The sequence below is a fragment of the Sapajus apella genome, unplaced genomic scaffold (genome assembly GCF_009761245.1).
Source record: "Sapajus apella isolate SASKATOON/1434 unplaced genomic scaffold, GSC_monkey_1.0 scaffold118, whole genome shotgun sequence".
NCBI lineage: Eukaryota > Metazoa > Chordata > Mammalia > Primates > Cebidae > Sapajus > Sapajus apella.
Window position 1 is genome coordinate 2,194,010 of NW_022437058.1, and position 16,232 is coordinate 2,210,241.

A 16,232-nucleotide genomic window follows, 5' to 3' on the forward strand; every position below is an offset into this window, starting at 1 on the left:
CAACAGTGGAGACTCATTGGAAGCTAAAAAGGTGGAGAATTTATGAGAGGTGGACTTAGAACCATTTCAGCGGCAGCCCAAACTTCCTTCGACAGACACCCCCCACCACACCCTCACCTACCATCACTCCCTCACTGTAGCTCTCATTTTTGTCCCTTTTTCTCCTGCCTTCCTCCACCGCCTGCCCTCTTCCTTGCCTCTCAGTCTGACCTTATTTCCCCTAGTACTAGCACCCCTTCTTTCTCCTTCCCACCCTCACTCCCAGCCGCCCTTCCTAGGACTCTTCTCTCTGCTGTTGCTTCACCTTCTCCCGCCTTGACACCCCCTTTTCCTCCTCACTCTGGTAAGTCCTCTCACTTCCATTCCCTTTCTGCTCAGATGAGCTCCCTTCCTGGACCTGTGCTTCTCCCCAGGCCCATGTGGGCCTGCCCCACTCCTGCACTCTCCTCCATCCTCCCCAGCCCTGCCAGCAGGCAGGCAGTTCACCCAGACTTTCCAGCCGGGCTTGATTTACTCAGATGTCTGATGGTTATGTCACTGGGCAACTTTTCTGAATCATCTTGCTACTATGGAAAAGTATAAATTTACAGATTACTAACCAAAGGGCAATATACCCCTCCTCCTTGTTTTAAGCCTGGTTTTGACTAATAGTCAAACTCATCAGAACTGGCAAGTAGCAAAACTATTGGATAACCCACTAACCTAGGATAGAATAAAAATCTGACCCTCAGTGATAAAGAATTGACTTAAGACTTCTAGGAAGGATACCAGCACGGATGCCCACTTGCAAATCTCCTTGAAATGAATTCTGAAGAAGATAATTTACTCTACTTTAAGAAATGACTAAACTTTCTTACCAGTAACTTCTCAGCACATTGCACCTGATATAATAATGTTTTGAAACAAACAGAAATAAACTGTTTGGAGTTAATAAAATCCCCAATGGGTCCCTGAAGGTACCCCTACCCCAGCAGTGGGAGCTGCCCTCTGTTTAAGAAAATAATTATTCTTCTCACTTGTTAAGGGACTGAAAGACAAACTTTATTCTGGGGACTGCAACAGTGGGGCTTTGCAGTGCAAGAGACAGATTGGACTCAACTCTGAATACAACAAGGAAAACTTGGGGGCTTACAGCCAAGGATCAAAGTGGGGGTACGGGTGAATGGAAAATTATTAAGAGGATAGGGTAATGCTTTGCTAAACTGGCCTAACAGGATCTATCTGAGAGCAGGCCCAGGGTAACCAGAGATCACCTGGGGGTAATGAACATGAGGAGTTTGATCAGATGTGGATAGTGATGTAAACCCAAAAGACTCCGAGACAAGTCTTAATCAATCTACAAAGTTTATTGTGCCAAGATTAAGGACGTACCTGTGACATAGCCTCAGGAGTTTCTGACAACTTGTTCCCAAAGTGGTTGGGATACAGCTTGGTTTTATACATTTTGGAAAGACATGAGCCATCAATCAGTTATGTGTCATTTTAGACAGACATCAGTAAATGATGTGTAACGTTTTCATTGTTTCAGTCCAGAAAGGCAGGACAGCTCAAAGGGGAACTTTCAGGGAATAGGTAGATGACAGACACTTTCATTCTTTTGAATCTTTGATCAACCTTTCCCCGAATCACACGTGAAGGGCTAGAGAAATAGTCACTTATGCCTTAGTCTGTCTCAGTGAATCTGCATTTTTGCATAAACAATAAGACAGAGGAACAATCAGATGCGCATTGGTCTCAGGCGAGCAGAAGGATGACTTTGAGTTCCGTCCTTTGTATCATATCTGTGGAGATAAGCTAACAGTTGGGCATGGTGGCTTATGCCTGTAATCCCAGCATTTTGGGAGGCCAAGGCGGGTGGGGCACTTGATGTCAGGAGTTTGAGACCAGCCTGGTCAACATGGTGAAATCCTGTCTCTACTAAAAATAAAAAATTAGCTGGGTATAGTAGTACATACCTGTAATCCCAGCTACTTGGGAGGCTGAGGCAGGAGAATCACTTGAACCAAGGAGGCAGAGGTTGCAGTGAGCTGAGATCACACCATTGCACTCCAGCCTAGGCAAAAAGAGAGAAACTCTGTTTCAAAAAAACAAAAGATTTACATTGACAGTGACGTTCAACAGAACTGTTTTGGGTAAAGATTGTGAGGCCCACAAGGAGTTTCACTGTGGCCTGTGAAGGAGATGTGTAGCTTTTTTATCTTTGCAACAATTTTATTTAGGAATAAAATGGGGGCCGGTTTGCCTGATTCAGTTCCCAGCTTGACCTTTCCCTTTGGCTTAGTGATTTTTGGGGTCCCAAGATTTATTTTCTTTTCACAGGAATCAGATTTTGATGGTGGCAGATTCTGGCTAAATGGATTTGACAGAATTGCTGCTAACATGGGGCTATTGAAAACATACCCAAAGATGAGGTCCAGTTGAAAACGAGCTTAGAGGACCCCGAGGTGAGTTTGGTCAAGGATATTTGTCAGGGATCAAATGCAATGTGTGAAAGGTGATGGGCACCAATTAGAGAAGAAAACCCTAGTTCAGATGGGCAGTGAGTGAACTCAGGGAGGGACCAGGAAAGAAGCGATGTTAATCAGTCTGTCTCTTAAAATTTGAAAAGTGTGATTGTCGCCAAGTCAGCAATCCAGCTGCTGATCAAAGGTAGCCTTGCAAAAGAAGGCGCTCGCTGACCCACTCAGCAAAAACCCCGTGAACTGTGAGCAATTGCTGTAAACCAGACTTTATACATGCAACCCACTCCACTGAAAGTGGGGTCAGAAAAAGCCCACACCCAAATGTAAATGGCTATACAAAAAGATGCTTAGACTCTCTGGTGTTTACAGAAAATGATAACTAAGTAAGAAGAAAACATTTATTGCCCATCCCATTGGCAAAAATTAAAATCATTAATGAGCCCTGATGACAGAAAGGATGCAGGAACTAGTACTCTCTTCACAAAGTATGGTGGTTCTGTAAGTGGCAGAAACTCATTGGGAAACTCATTACTCTGGGTACCACATTATGAAACAAGCTTGCCATTAGAATAATCTCACTCCCAGAGTTTTCCTTAAAAATAAATTGCACATGAGTACACAGAAACGAGTTCATGGGTACTTACTGCATCTCTGAATATGGAAGTGCTTATACAACAGACTCTGCCTCTTGTCTATGGAATATACTAGGTAGCTGTTGAAGAGAAACAGGCAGATATTTTTATATCAAAATATCTTGCTAAGACATATGGTAAACTTGTAAGTTGTAGAATAATATATATTCATGTAAAATGTAAAATGCATCTGTAGATGCATAAATACATAAATATGTATGCACATGCATCAAAATAGAAGAGGGTGATGCCAACCAAATTTGTGGCTATGAAACTTCCAGGCAGACTGAAAGGGAGAACTGAAGAGGAAATTTCTACTTTTCTATATTTTCTTTTGTGTATGGATTTTTTGCTTATTTTATAAAAACCAAAACACATTCATAAGTGACACATAATAAAAAGGGAAGGGACACAGCTGGAATTAATTGACAGTAGAAAAAGAGTTTTAACAAGTTCATCACTTTTTTTGAAAACCTAACAAAACAAATCCCACTACTAATCAGAATAAAAGATAATTAAAAAATATAAAACATAGATAACAAACTTAAAACATTTTAAAATTTAAAATAGCTAAAGTTCAGAAGCTATTGAACTATTTTTTCAGAAAAACTTAGTAGAAAGCTATAATAATAGGAAACTTATTTTGCTATTCTTTGCACCTGTTATGTGCCAGGAATTGTTTATGTGTTTTACAAATATTGATTTTTGAAAACTCTAGAAGTGTCATTGTCTCCATTTTACAGATGAGAAAATTGAGGCACGGAGTGTTTAAATAATTCTGCGATGCCACAGGGTTGTAGTAACTAAGCTCAGATGAAATGCTGTATGGCTCCAGAGGTCATGTCCTGAAGCTCTGTTTTCCAGCACATCCCCCAGCACAAATCAACAGTTTGCACTATATTCAATTATGAAGCATGAATTGCTTTTCCACTATCATTAGTAACAACCCAAGGTTCCCAGCCACATACCAGTAAAATCTAGCAAGAAATACAAAAGATGAGGCAATGTTAGAAAACAATAAAGTGGCCATTATTTGTAAATGAAAGAATGGAATAACTGGGGAAAAATTCCAAACCACAGAAAGCATGATAAGCCAGAAGTTTGTTTATAATATGACAAAATTAGTACATAAAATTCAAAGTTTATTATATATCACCAATACAGTTAGAAAATAAAACAAAATTTATTAAAAAAGCAAAACTCAGGAAAATGAAATGGAATTTAGCTATATACAGAAAGTATTAGCGATGTGAATATGTGAGTCAGTAATGACATTAAATTCTGTCTATAGAAAAAGTAGAATTTAAAGTAAACCTTAAAAAGAACAAAGCAATTGCCACTTAAAATGTGACTTAACTGCAGAACAAAGTTCAAAAATATTTTTAAAACAACAAAACCAGCCACTCATCATCATACATTCATCATGTTCAACAACTAATCAAATATTAGAAAGATAGGGCTCATACATTTGAGCAAATCAATCAGCAGAAACTGATCTCAAAGTGATTCAAATGATACACTTAGCATGTCAGGGCATTAAAACAGATATAAATGTGTTCCATATGATCTAAATGGTTAGAAAATATGAGCACCATGAGGAAAGGAGTGGTACTTGTAAAATAAGCCCCAAACAAACTTCTAGAGATGAATACGATGTCTAAAATGGAAAGTATACTCAACGGAATAAATAGCATAACACATTATAGACAAAAAGATGGGTGAACTTGGAAACATAGGAATAAAAACTACCCAAAATGACACGCAGAGATCAATAAAAGATCAGAAAGCATATCAGTGAGCAGTGGTACAGCACAGGTGACAAAGCATGTGAGTAACTGGAGTCTAGACAAAGTCGGGGGCAGCATATTTAAATAAAGAATGGCCAATTATTTTTATAAATATGATGAAAACTGTTAAAACTCAGAATGCCAAGATACTCAAAAGCACCCAAGCAGAAGAAACAAGAAGGAAGTCATACCAGGTGCCTCATAATAAAATTGTTAAAAACCTGGTTAAAAAAAAAGAAAATATTAAAAGCAGCCATAGAAAAAGGACATATTACATAAACAGGCAAAAAAAATTTTTTAAATAACAGGAAATAAAAATGTCTCATTAGAAAAAAATGTAAGGCAGAAGAAAATAAAGCAACATTTTAAAAGGAAAAAGGAAAAAAAAGCTCTTAAAATTCCATATGTAGAAAAATATTTTTAAAACACAAAGGCAAAATGAAACCTTTTTGAAATATACAAAATCTGAAAGAACTAATTGCCAGCATACCTGCAGTACAAGAAATATTAAAGGAAGCCCTTCAAGGTGACAAGATATTATAATAGACACAACGAAGAAAATCCAAAATCACAAGTTAAATATACCCTTTTTTCTCATTTTAAAATCTCTGTTAAGGTAATTGTTTAAAGCAAAAATAATGGGAAGCCTTGCACACTGTTGGTGGGCATGTAAATTAGTATATTCATTATGAAAAATAGTATGGAGTTTCCTCAGAAAAATTAAAAATAGAACTACCGTATGATCCAGAAATCCCCCTGCTGAGTATATACTGAAAACAAAGGAAATCAGTACACAGAAGTGGTATCTGCACTCCTGTATCTTTGCAGCACTATTCACAATAGGCAATAGATGGAGTCAACCTAAGTGCTCTTCAGTGGATGAAGGGTTAAAGTAATTGTGGTATACATACGCGGTGGGATACTATCTAGCCACCAAAAAGAAAGAAATCCTGTTGTTTTTGACAACATAGATGAACCCAGAGGATATCATGTTAAGTGAAATAAGCCACACAGAAAGACAAATATTGCATGATCTCACTTATATGTGGAATGTAAAAAAGTTGATCTCATTGTAAGGAGAGAGTAGAATGCTGGTACCAGGATCTGGAGTGTTTGATGACAGTAGGTGGTGTTGGGGGCAGAGAGATGAGGCAATGTTGGTTGAAGAATACAAAATTTCACTTAGATAAGTGTAATAGGCCAGGCACAGTGGCTCACGCCTTTAATCCCAGCACTTTGGGAGCCCGAGGCAGATCACCAGGTCAGGAGACCGAGATCATCCTGGCCATGGTGAAACCCTGTCTCTACTAAAATACAAAAAATTAGCCAGGCGTGATGGCACGCGCCTGTAGTCCCAGCTACTCAGGGGGCTGAGACAGGGGAATCACGTGAACCCAGGAGACAGAGGTTGCAGTGAACTGAGATTGCACCACTGCACTCCAGCCTGGTAACAGAGCAAGATTCGGTCTCAAAAAAAAAAAAAAAAGATAAGACAAATACATTTAAGAGAATAATTGTACAATACGCTAACTATAGTGAGTTAACCATAGATTGTATTGTTGAAAGGGGTGTAATGTGTTCCCACCACAACAATGATAACTCTGCTGTATTGAATGGTATGAATATGGAAAGTTAAGTTAAATAAGATGTGCGTTTAAAATTTTAAATGACAACTATAACATATATATTTTTTGAGTCAGAGTCTTGCTGCAATGCCCAGGCTGGAGTGCAGTGGCACGATCTTGGCTCACTGCAACCTCTGCTTCCCAGGTTCAAGCAATTCTCCTTCCTCAGCCCCCCGAATAGCTGGGACTACAGGTGTGCACCACTATGCCCAGCTAATTTTTGTGTTTTTAGTAGAGACAGGGTTTCACCATATTGGCCAGGCTGGTCTCAAACTCCTGACCTCAAGTGATCCACCTGCCTCGTCCTCCCAAAGTGTTGGGATTACAGGAGTGAGCCACCATGCTCAGCTAACAATAATAATTTCTGTTATTCTTTTGGTAAGCTGAATCAGATAATCAAAATTACGTATTTAGCTTTGGTTTGCTCATTGTATATGACCACAATTTTGTTTGAAAATATGTTTAACCTAATGGTAGTAGCAGTAGAAAGGGCATTTGGCTAGCAGATATGAGACTGCCCTCTAAGCACATCTCTACAAATGACTGACTCATGCTACTTTACCTAACAGATGGTAATATTATCACACTAAATCATATATCAAAATAGCCAAAAAGCTACAACAGTTGTATGAATACAAATTGTGTTGTTAGTGTTATTATCACTAATTTTACTATTGACATAATTTTACATAAATTGTTTTTTTTCACTGTTTTTATACATATTTCCAAACAAGTGCAATTAATGTGGCAGTCATTTGATGAAGCCCATGTTAGCAGTGGGGTAAATTTTCCATTGTGTTTTTCTATCATTAGGTCATAACTTCAAGCTGTCCATTTGAATAATAAAAGTATAGAGCATTCCTAAAGTATTTGGGCCAAGCTAGTAGCTTTTTTTTTTCTTTCTCATTTGTTTTATATTTTGATATTTTCTGCCTTTTTAGATTTGGGGCACAAGTTAGATTAATGAACGTATTGATAGCCACCATTTATTAATTGGCACTATATTATGGCAATAAAATGACGTCCATAATAGTAAAATTAGTGACAACAACAATAACAATACATGCAATTTGTGTTCCTATAGCAATTATAGATTTCAGGCTATTTTGATATACGATTTAGTGTGATAAAATTACCATTTGTTTAGCAAAATAGGAAATCATTTGCAGAGATGTAATTAAAGCTGTCTGCATTTAAATCCTGATTCTGTTATTCACCACCCTTGCAACTTTGCAAAGTTGTTCATTTCTTAGCCTCACTTTCCTCATAGGTAAAATAGGAATAAACTTATCTAGCACAGTAGGGGATGGTGACGCTTAAATAAAGTAATTCTTGTTAAACTTTTAGAAGATTCCCAACACATGGTAAGCACTCAAACTATTCCTTCTGTTATTCTCCTTTAGATTAATATTTGTTGTGGAGTAAATTACTTGAAAACACTCTGTAATGCATGTGCGTAAGGGCATACTAATAAACACTTTAGTGGTGATTAGTGCATTTATGAAGTATCCCCTCTCTGAATCAATACCTTAAGCTTAGATAATTTATATAGGGATGCCCAAACTAGTTTCTTAGTTGGTGCAATTGCTGTCCTTTTGCACCCATGATTGGAAAGAGTGATATGGAGGAGCTTGCCACCTTCACATATATAGGACCTAAGAAACAAGGGTCCCGGGCTGACCCTGCTGCTTCCCCTTCAGTTTGCACCTTGCCACCAGATACAGGTGAAAGTCCTCCCTGCTGGGCTTGACATTAGCATCTAGGACATTTCCTCTGAGAAGAGCCTTTTATGCTAAGTGCCTCTAAGATTCTGACGGCAGTAGGCATGGCTCCTACACGTGCTTGCTACTACATGTGTGTGTTTGGCAGAATGTGAACCAAAACCTGCTTCCACTGTGACTTACTTCTTGGTAGCCAAGGCTGTAGAGATAGAACTTCTGCCTGACGACACTTACTGATACCAAAATAACTTGACATTTGCCACAGCACCAAATTTTGTAGGGCCATCTTACCCCACTTTGCCAGGCTCTGTGACAAGCACTTAGCTTACAGTGTCTCAGTGACTTTTTATAAACACCCTATGAGGTTGGTGGCTCCATATCTCATCTCACAGATGGGGAATCTACGTGTCAGGCAGAGAAGCAGCTCTTCCGCACGGAAACCATGTTAGTGACAGCACTTGGACGAGGAGGTCTGACCAGAAACTCCAACCCCTGGATCAATGCCCTATGTTTTCCCAATGCAAACAGTTCATTGGCTATTTTATAGACCTTTAAACATTAGTGGTTGAAAAGTCCTGTGCTAATCTTAAACAGATTATATGGTATTGCTAGATCCGCTGCTATGTTTCCATGAAACATTTCCACTTATTTTAGGAAGTGCATGCTCTTTGAAAACATTTTATTTGTTTCCAGAAATGCTACTTGGTAGTGATTTATGCAGCACATTCATTCACCCTTCATTTTTGTTGCTATTGTTGTCTGGCTTCTTCGAGCTATTTCAAGTCACCATCATTTGAATTACATATTATTCCTAGTAAAATGTTTGTTAAATACCTGAAAAGACTTTTTTTTTTCCTAATTTAAATCTTTGGAAGCAAGATAGAATATTTCTTGGCCCAATATTAAAGAATTAACTCAAGTAGAACACATTTGGAAATCTCTTCCACTGTTTTGTTTAAACACCCAGGTTTATGCTGCAAGGAAGAAAATGGGAAGCTTTGTTTTTATACTTTCTCTTGTACATAGGAGAACACCATGGTGCGTTTTCATAGTAGCCTAACCCAAATTTTCTGGGCCAATCTTCCTAGACTTATCATGACAATCAGACTCTCTGCCTTTGCTGGATGCTTCTATGCAGGGTTTTGTGAAATGAAATTTGTAGGATAGGTTGCCCATGAGTACAAATAAGACATGTTCACTCTGACCTCCATTTAGTTAGAATTTGGAGGAAGGAGGCCATTGAACAACAGGACATAAATTACACTTCTTGTTCTCAAAAATATTACAAGAGAATGTGCAAGAAGTTTTAATTTATGTGAGCAGAAAGACCAGAGGAATGGGCGAATCCTGACAAATAATCTGTGTTTAAAATAATCTATATTTAAAGATATTTTGAACAAATGAAATTTATTCAAAGTTGTATGGACAGATGGCACAGTTAAATTAAGTCTTCAGCATTTGCTTAAATATGGTTGCTGAATGTGTCACTTGAAAAAAAATACAATAATAAGTTATTCACATAAAAATATTTGTCCGTGGGTAAATTGTGTGTGCATGCCTACTTGTGTGTGTTTAAAAGAGTAGTTACTTTGATTATTATTTTCACAGAAAAAAACTAAAATCAATTATGTGAAGGCCAGTTTGATCTTATCCCATTGTAAATTGGAACAAGATTCCAAGGGACTTTGAGAACGATCTCATTTAAATGGTGTGATGTGTCCTATGTGTGCTAGAAGTTTGAACATAATCAGGCAAAGATAAAATAATGTTTATAATTCCTCTGCCTTATTTCATCTGTCTATAAACCCTCAAATTTTATGGGCAAATGAAGATAATGAAATCAGGTAGCTTTACTTCTTAGAAAATTGGCCATTTTGCAAAAATATAGATTGCCGTTAAACAGTGTCATTTTTAAAATTTTCCATTTTAATCATCTTGCAAAAATCAATCAAACAGGACTATAACAGAATAACTTATAGTAAACTAATACTTTCACTGAGAACAACTAGAAGAGCTAGGTGAAAATACATAGAACATCTATATTAGGCAACCAGAACCTCCAAGGTCAGATTCCAGAAATATGCGAAGCTCATTTACAGTGATTAATGACGAAATAACAGAGGTCCCATATATTTTTATCCTAGTTGTTCACAGTGTTAACATTTCAAAAATTCAGGGTAAAATCTCGCAAACAGTATATTGATAGAATCCACTGATCCGATTTTCTTAGTATTATTTGTACTGCCTGTGTGCATATGTGTACGTGTTCACTTCTATGCAATTTCATTACATGTGTAGGTCTGTGTGTACACCACTACAATCGTGATAAAGAAATCCTTGTGTTGCCTTTGGACAATAATGCTTATCTCCTTTATGTCCACCCCCACCCCCACCCATCCCTAAACCCTAGAAGCCATTGATCTCTTCTCCATTTATAACATTTTATCATTTCAAAAATGCTAAATACATGAAATCATACAGTATGTAACCTCTTGGGATTGGTTTTCTTTAGAAAGCATAATTCCCTGAAGATTATCTCAAGTTGTGTATCCATAGTTTGTTCCTTTTTGTTGTTGACTATTATCCCAAGGTATACATGAAGCAGTTTGAGCATTTACCCACTGATGACATTCAGGTTGATTCTGGATTTGGCTATTTTGCATAAAGCTTCTTTAAGAAGTCATGCACAGGCTTCATGTAGACATAAAGTTTCATTACGCAGGAATAAATGCCAAAGAGCATAGTTCCTAGGTCATGAGATAATTTTGAAGGTTTAGTTTTACCAGAAACTGCCAAACCATTTGCAGAGTGCTATAACATGTTACATTTCCACCAGCAATGTGTAAGTGATCCATTTTCTCTACATCCTTGTCAGCATTTGATGTCACTTAAAAAAAAATTAGCCATTTTGATAGGTGAGTGCTGATATCTTTTTTTTTTTTTTTGAGACGGAGTTTTGCTCTTGTTGCCCAGGTTGGAGTGCAATGGCGCCATCTCGGCTCATCACAACCTCCGCCTCCCGGGTTCAAGCGATTCTCCTGTCTCAGTGTCCCGAGTAGCTGGGATTACAGGCATAAACCACCACTCCCAGCTAATTTTTTGTATTTTTAGTAGAGGTGGGGGGTTTCTTTATTTTGATCAGGCTGGTCTCAAACTCCAGACCTCAGGTGATCCACCCACCTCGGCCTCCCAAAGTGCTGGAATGACAGGCATGAGCCACTGTGCCCGGACGAGTGCTGATATCTTAATGTGATTTTAGTTTGCATTTGCCTAATAACAGCGATGTTGAACATCTCTTCCTGTGCTTATTTGCCATCTGCACGTAATCTTTGATTTTGGTTCATTTTCTAACAGGATTTTTTTAACTGTTGAGTTTTGAGAAATCTATATATATTATCTATATGTATTTTATATACTAGTTCTTAGTCAGATATGTGGCTTACAAGTATTTTCTCTCCATCTGTAATTTGTTCTTTTCATCCTTTTAACTTGGGCTATCACTGATAAAAAGTTATTAATGTAGATAAGATCAATCTGTCTTATTTTTATATGAATCAAATATATGGGGTCAAGTTTAAGTGCTCTTCATTTATTTTTATATTACCCCAATTTTATTTTATATTGCAAAACCGAGGTTTTATATTTTAATTTGAGTCTGTGATCCATAGTGAGTTAATTCTTACATAGGATGCAAAGTTTACTTGGAGGTTTCCTTTTTATACCTATGGGTCCTATTGCTCCAACATCATTTGTTGAATAAGCATCCCTTTCTTGATTGAATTGCTTTTGCACTGGTATCCATAATCAGTTGGGCACTTCCAGGCCAGATAAGATTCTGAAGACTCCTTGACCCTCTTCTCTCTGCTAGTTACAACTGTATACCTTGGAAATAATGCAATGGGTGACTACATGTGATATCTGAGGGGTAGAAAGAGGAAGGTGAACTGCTTTGAATGTCAGGACTGAAGCAGAAACATGACAACTGGGGTCTCTCATCTCCTCACCCAGCACAAGAACACAGGCTGGCCAACTCTGGTGTTTCTTACCAATATGAAGGTAGCCCCTATTTGCTTACTTCTCTTAAAACTGAATGAGAGTCCTGAATATGACAGTAAGTGAGTCCAGTAACACTGCTAACAGTAAGCAGCCAAGGGTAGTGTTTTTTACCACTGAACCTGGGACTTTCCTCTACCACTGAGACATACAGGGTGCCCACATGGCACTAGAAAGAAAAACCATACCACAAGTTCCTAGCCAAGGAAGTTGCTTTGTATTCACAGGCCTGAGAAGCCACTCCACCACCCAGAGACATCAGAGTAACCAACAGCCACCACTAGGGCGTATTCTGCCAGAACAAGCACAAGACCACAGATGCATTCTCCATGCTCCACAGACAGGATCCTACGACACTAGCCCCACATTAGAGAAGACTCTTTATCCCCATAGGCCTAAGATTCCCCTCCCTCACAGAAAGACACTGGGTGGCCTAGCTAGGGGAAACCCCATGTGGCCTCTTAAGCATGACCAGTGATAACAAGAGGGAGGCCCTGTGGCAACAGGTAAACTGAGGAGAACAAAATAGCACCCCGAGGCTCCTTAATGAGATTAACAGCTGATTATGCATTCAAAATTATGGAGTCTAGAAAGCAGTAGATGACATAGTCAAAGCACTAAAAGAAAAACATTGTAAACAAAGATTCTATATTCATCACAAAACCTTTCAAAAACACATGAGAGATTAAGACATTCTCAGATAAACAAACACTGGAGAATTCATCATTAGACCACCTACCTTACAAGAATACTAAAGGGAGTCCTTCTAGTTCAAAAGACAATAGCCAGTAACTCAAAGCCACATAAAGAAATAAATAATACTGGTAAAGGTAACTATATAGGTAAATACCTGATTTAAAATACAACTGAATAAAGCAAGAATTACAAAACTATGTTGATGGACATATCATGTATAAAGAAGTCATTTGTATGATGATAATGGCACCACAGGAGGAAGGAAAGAATAATGCTTCATAAGAGCAAAGCTGCTATATACCAATAATATTATGTCGGCATTAATGAAAACAAAAATGTTATAAATTAAGATGTTAATTGTGATCACCAAGGCCACCACTAAGAATCTAAGTTGAAAAATGTAGTAAAAGAAAAACCAGAAGAATTAAGGCAATACACTAGAAAATATTGATTTAACACAAAAGAATGTAGTAACAGAGTACTAAATGAACAATATTACATATTACACAGAGAAACCAAATGACACAATGGCAGCCACAAAACATACTTTAAAAGGTACATTAAGTCTAAATGGTCAGAGATGAGAAAATTAGATAAAATAGAATAAAACAATCATGATCCAACTATATGTTGTGTATAAGAGAAAGAGATTAGATTCAAAGATATACAAGTTGAAAGTAAAAGGGTGGAAAAACACATTATGTAAACTTTATAAGAATGCTGGATAGCAATACATTTCAGAAAAATAGAGCTTATACAAAAGATGTCAATAGAAATAAAGAGAGGCAGTTTATAATAATAAAATCACTTGCCCATCAAGAAATTATAGCAAATATAAGTCTATATGAACCTAAAAATAGAGCCTCATAATACACAAAGAAAAATGATAGAGTTGAAGGGAGAAATAGATAATTCAACAATACTAGTTAGTAACTTCAATATCAATTTTTTAATAATAAATAGAATAATTTTAATAATAGAATAATTTGACAGAAATATAAGAACATAGAAGACATGAACAACACTGTGCACCAACAACATTGAACAGACATTTTTAGATCTGTTTACCTAAGAACAGCAAAATAGATATTCTCCTCAGTGTGTATGGAGCATTTTCCAGAATAGACCATGCGCTAGGCCATAAAACAAGTCTTAGATTTTAAAAGCCTGCAATTATGTAAAGTGTCTTCTTTGATCACATGGAATAAAGCTAGAAATCAATAAACAGAAGGAAATTTGTTAAAATTACAAATATGTGAAAATAAAAAACCCACTACTAAATAACCCATTATTAAAAAGGAAGTTTTAAAAAGAAACTTAGAAAATACTTTACTATGAATGAAAAATAAAACACAAAATGCCAAAGTTTGGGATGCAAACAAAAGCAGTTAATTCTTATTTTGAAGTACAGCTAAAGCAGTGCTTAGAGAGAAATATATAGCCCAAAGCACTTATATTAAAAAAAAAAAAAAAAGAAGGAAGATCTCAAACCAGTAATCTAGATTGCTACCTTAAGATAAGTAGAAAAATAAATACAAACTTTAATAAAAATAAGTAAAAGAAAGGAAATAATACAGATTATAGCGGAAATGATACAAACAGTAGGAAAACAATACATAAAAAAAATACTACAAGTTAGTATTTGAAAACCTCAATAAAATTGACAAAACTTAACTATAATGACCATTGAAAGATGTTCAGGCTGAGTGTGGTGGCTCACACCTGTAATCCCAGCACTTTGGGAGGCCAAGGAGGGCAGATTTCTTGAGCCCAGGAGCTCAAGACCAGCCTGGGCAATATGGTGAAACTTTGTATCTACAATTAAACAAACAAACAAACAAACAAAAATTAGCCAGGCTTGGTGGCACATGCCTGTAGTCCCAGATACTTGAGGGGCTCAGGAGGGAGGATTGTTTGAACCCAGGAAGCCGAGGCTTCAGCGAGCTGTGATTGCGCCACTGCACTCCAGCCTAAGCTGACAGAATGAAACACTCTTTAAAACAAAAAGAACAAAAGTGCAATTGACGTTTGACAAGTATACCAAAACCATTCAATGGAGAAAGAACAGTGTCTTCAAGAAATAATTCTAGATAAATGGATATCCACATGCAAAAGAATAAAGTTTTACCATTACCTTAAATTATATTCAAAAACTAACTCAAAATGAAATAAAAATACCTAAAGATAAAATTATAAAACTCTTTGAAGAAAACATAAGGTCAAACCTTCATGACCTTGCATTTGGCAATGGTTTCTTAAATATTACGTCAACAGTATGGACAACAAAAGAAAAAAAAAGATAAATGAAACTTCATTAAAATTAAAAATATGTGTGACTCAAGGGACATTATGAAGAGAGTGAAAAGATAAATCATAGAATGGAAAAAATATTTGCAAACCACATATCTGATAAAGACCTAATATCAAAAATATGTAAAATCTTTTACTACTTAACAGCAAAAAATCAAACCATTCAATTAAAAATTGGGCAAAGAACCTGAACAGAATTTCTCCAAAGAAGACATATAAATGACCCGTAAGCAAATGAAAGACTACCAATTTCATTAGCCCTTAGAAAAATACAAACTAAATAAAATTGAAATCCTTATACATTTCTAATTGAAACGTAAAGTGGTGCAGGCACTGTGGAAAACAATTTTGCAGCTTTTCAAAAAGTTCAACACAGAATTACCATGTGACCTACCAATTCCTTGCCTAGTTATATACCCCAAAGATCTGAAAACAGAGACTCAAATGGATACTTGTACATCACATTTATAGCAGCATTATTCACAATAGTCAAAAGGTGAAAAGAACCCAGTGTCCATTAACAGATGTATAGATACACAAAATACGATCTATTCATACAATGGATTATTACTCAGCCTTAAAAAGCAACGAAATTCTAACACATGCTACAACACAGATGAACTTTTAAAATGTTATTCTAAGTTTTAAAAGCCAAATGTAAAAGAAATATTATACGATTTCACTTATATAAGGTACCTAGAATAGGCAAATTTATAGATAAAAAAAGTAGATTATAGATTACCAGGGGCTGTGATAGGCAGGAAAGGAGATTTATCACTTAATAGGTATAAACTTTCTGTTAGAGTGATGGAAATGTTTTGAAATAACTGTAGATTGTGTTGATAAATGTACAACTTTGTGAATATAATTGATGCCACTGAGTTATACACTTAAAAATAGTTGAAATGGCAAATTTTATGTTATATATATATTTTACCACAATAAA

The 16,232-nt window shown here is 36.6% G+C and overlaps 1 long non-coding RNA gene across 1 annotated transcript; it reads right to left on the reverse strand.

Moving 5' to 3' along the window:
• Window positions 1–5,890: 5,890 nt before the first annotated feature.
• Window positions 5,891–15,334, reverse strand: LOC116538259. Its single transcript, XR_004263584.1, has 3 exons — window positions 15,323–15,334; window positions 8,345–8,347; window positions 5,891–5,972 (listed from the first exon to the last, which is right to left on the reverse strand). It is a non-coding gene; the product is annotated as an uncharacterized LOC116538259 (long non-coding RNA).
• Between the last annotated feature and the right edge of the window lie 898 nt (window positions 15,335–16,232).